At 29.9% G+C, this 4,091-nt stretch overlaps 1 long non-coding RNA gene across 1 annotated transcript; it reads left to right on the top strand.

The window, feature by feature from the left end:
* The first annotated feature begins 694 nt into the window (after positions 1-694).
* LOC120081318 lies at positions 695-1,198 on the top strand. Its single transcript, XR_005482787.1, has 3 exons — positions 695-820; positions 901-1,005; positions 1,082-1,198. It is a non-coding gene; the product is annotated as an uncharacterized LOC120081318 (long non-coding RNA).
* The last annotated feature ends 2,893 nt before the right edge of the window (positions 1,199-4,091 follow it).

Below are 4,091 nucleotides of genomic sequence, written 5' to 3'. Positions count from 1 at the left end.
CAACCACTTACAGGCTCACTACAGTATGACTAGAAGAACGTTTGTGAAGAGCTCTTAGGCGTTCTATAGAGGATCTGAAGGGATCAAGATTGAGTATCCTTTGGTTGGCGTCCCAGTTTCCCAAATTACCTCCCGATGGCGACTACATCAACATACATAGGTACGCACGAGCATACATCCTGCCGCTTATTGGAGGATTTTTATTTGCCGACAAGTCAAATACTCTAGTGCATATCATGTTCCTCCCATTATTGTCTGATTTCGAGCACGCGGGGCCACTGATACTATTATAAGTATGGGCTTATGATCGATTTTAAATTATAACACCACAAGTCTAACTACAGGCCCCAGATCATCGTCCACTTAGTGTCAGGTATTATTTTATTTATCTATTTATTTCGTTACCATTTTATGTAAGAATATAAATTAATTGTATTTTTTTATAATTTCAGATGGAGTGGTGTATTAGCTGCCTTTGAATAGTCAGCAAATATGTTGCTCGTGTATAGAAAAATATTCGACATGCTGATGCACAATCAGGTAGTAAATATGTATATAAATGAATATTTAAAACATTTCATATGTATACTTATTATTTTTTTTGGTCAGGTTATTTGGACGCCATACACACAGATTTTGTCATCCTTACCTGATTATTGTCGTGATGGTAAAGAAATCTGATTGACTGTTAGCCCTCTTATATGCTTCCATATAGTAGAGTGGCATCATCCAGATCGTGTCCTGAGACAGTTCGATATGCGACAAACGATACCTTCGTTGTCCTATACACACCCAGCACTACACCAGATCGATTTAAGAGGTAAGCACGACCAAGTCTGGTGTCGAATCCATGTGGAATATTTATCCTACTGTCATGAACGACATGATCATTGTGCACAGGGAGAATTAACAAATGGACAAACTATATCAGACGACTACTTTTCCTGGTACAATTCGATCACGAGATGATTTATCTCACCTGATGGCGCTTACTATTACTGCATGGTAAAAGATTTAAAATCAGACATTTTCTATATATATAATATGAATATTGTTTAATATTTATTTTTTTATTGTACAGAATAATTTTATCGGCGATGTTCAACAATATTCAGTGCAGAACAACTTACCAGAATTAGATTCAATGTGTCAGCAAAATTGGTCAACGTAGAAGGTATTATTCAATAAACAAGACGACTCAATGTTGTTGATATCGATTGAAGACGTATTCGTCGTAGACAACAGCGACAACGGGGTGAACCTAATTTAGAGGGACACGAAGATAACCCCATGAAGAGTAAGGGCTAGGAGAGTTGTTTTAAAATCTCACATTGTATCATTTTCAAATTGTAAATTAAAGAACTAATTGTAAATATTCTTTAATATCATGGTATTTTTTTTTAATATGAGTGTAAGATGTTTTCATTGTAGATTAAATATATAATTAAGTTTAATAATGAAAGAATTAAGTTTAATAATTAAGTTTAACAATTAAAAAAATAATTATAAGCAATCATGAAGAAATTAAGTTATATAATTAAGTTTAACAATTAACTTTTTTTTTAAAAAAAGAAAAAAATTATAAGCGAATCGTGTACCGGGAACAAGAGTTCGCTTGATCAACTAGTCAGTCGATGTGGTCAGCTGACTGGATTAAATGGTACTCGTGTACTGGGTACACGAGTATGCCACATGGTAATCGTGTACCGGATACATGATTCCACTACACTATTTTTGTCAATATTTTCCCAAAACACCTATTCTTAGAAATTGTTTCCCCCCAACCCTATTTTTGTCATTATTTATTAAAAAAACATTATTTAAAAAAAAAAATTCTCGCTTTCTTTCTTCACTTAACTTTTTTATTCTTTCAATATTTTATTCTTTTGCATGTTCAACTTTTCTTTTTATTACTTATTATATAATTTCTATTTTTTTTTATAATATATAGATTTTTTTCTCTCCACAACTACCATCCATCCCCTTTTCTCTCTCTTTAATTCTCCCACTACATAAATTTTCCATTTTTTATATTGTATAAATCATATTTTGTTGTTATTTATTTTATGTTTTTAGTCCATAATCTCAATTCTCTCTCAACCTATTGTCTGTTTTTTTTCTTTATTTTTTTTCAACTTTTTTGTATTTAAATTTGATTTACTATTTATAAATATATTGAAAATACAAACTTTTTAATCTTATAACTTCTGATATATTTTTTTTATAGAACATGGTTTGATCCAAGGTATACTCCTATTAATAATATTGGAGTTGATATTGATACTTATGGATGACATATTTCCAATTATGTTAGGAATTTTGAACTTATAATGACTCAGAAGCAATACAATCGTTATAAAAAAAAATTGTGCTAATACGACTAGTACCAACTGCTAGGTCATATTTTTACTATGAATCTTGTATTTGACATTCTATTTATATGACCTAGATGTATTTTATTAATAAAATATTCAGTTCATAATCATTTTTCAGTCATAAGTACTATCTATTATTCCATTATCAATCATTTTTTATTTCTAGTTAATTATTTATATGCTTAAAGTTATAGTATATTAATCAAATAAGTTTGTTCTAAAATTTCACTAAAAAATTCCTAATAATTTTATAAATTTTTATGATATCTGTGATTTTTTCTAGACTCTCCGTTCGATATATCCGTAAATTTGAGTTACCAATATTTACATCGATAACGATATTTGCGTCCTTGGTTAGAATAAATAGAATTGGATCTCACAACCTAAGATCAAGACACATTCAGAACACAATCAAAAGATTTATGAAAAGAATAAGAATAGAAAATTAATTCAACACTCAGAATAAAAATACACACACCTTAACAAAAATATTCCCAAGAAAATGAGCCCACTCGAGTCCCCTTAATAGAGAAACCCAAGCCATTTCGAACAAATAGGAAAATCTCATACCACACAACTTGACTAACCATCTGGAAAAGATCACAAAAGGAAGCCTCATACACACAAAGATTACTCTAGCGCTAGATATGATAGATAATAACACATCAAGCAACTCTCCAAACTGACTTTACATCTCAAGAAATTACCCACACGAAAGTGATAAATTTAATTAAGCTCTATGTTCCAATAAGAAATCCTATTGGAAGAACCTCCCCACAATAGGATGTCCTCACAGATGAGCTTGACCAAAAGGACAATAAAATAATACAGTCCCTAGATTCAAATTCACCTGTGCACATAACATATACCCTAGGGATATTAGAACACTATGCATTAATGTAATTGGGTGTTTGTAATTGATTCCAAATAGAAAATCAGACTTTTGCTGTCTACAACAGAGAAAAGAAATTTTTTGATAAGTGTTTCATATACTTGTTTTTTATAAAAAGACTTGTTGGCAAATGACATTGCAAATGTATGCAGACTTTGTATCATCTTCTGAAAATTAACAATTTGGTTCTACTAGTTATCAAAAAACTATCTTAATTTTATTTAGAGATTTGACTAGTTTTGTAAATATAAAAATAGATAATATAGAGGGAAATTATTTTAAATGACAAAATTGTTGAAAATATTTCAAATATCATAGTCTATCTGCGATAGACCACCATATACAATCTATCTTTATCATGATAGACACAAATAGTAATATTTCATGGTCTATCATAGATAGACAGTAAAATTTTGTTATATTTATAAATATTTTGGTTCATTTTTCTATATTTGAGAACAACCCTAATGTAGAATAACTAATGGGATTATTCACTTAGCTTAAAATGTCCTAAGTATCGATTTCATTCAATATAAGTTTGTGGAATGAAGGAATTTCCATTCTATCATTTTAAACATTTATTTGGGCCTAGAAGTTTTGTATCTAAGTTTCTCTATCGAGTTCAACCCTTTCTAACACTTAAATGTCGACCTTATTTTCATGTAATCAAATTATTTAGATACGCAACATTTAGTTAGACTATTTATTATTAGCCTCTAATATTTTCCTATGCAAAAATCCAATGCTAGTTTAATATAATAGTTCAGTTTGAAATTATCTCTCAAGTAGAATTAGAAATCCAAAGTCAATTAAAAGGTGATCAA

Source organism: Benincasa hispida, chromosome 7 (assembly GCF_009727055.1).
Source record: "Benincasa hispida cultivar B227 chromosome 7, ASM972705v1, whole genome shotgun sequence".
Classification (NCBI taxonomy): Eukaryota; Viridiplantae; Streptophyta; class Magnoliopsida; order Cucurbitales; family Cucurbitaceae; genus Benincasa; species Benincasa hispida.
This window is presented reverse-complemented; position numbering and strand designations above follow the sequence as displayed.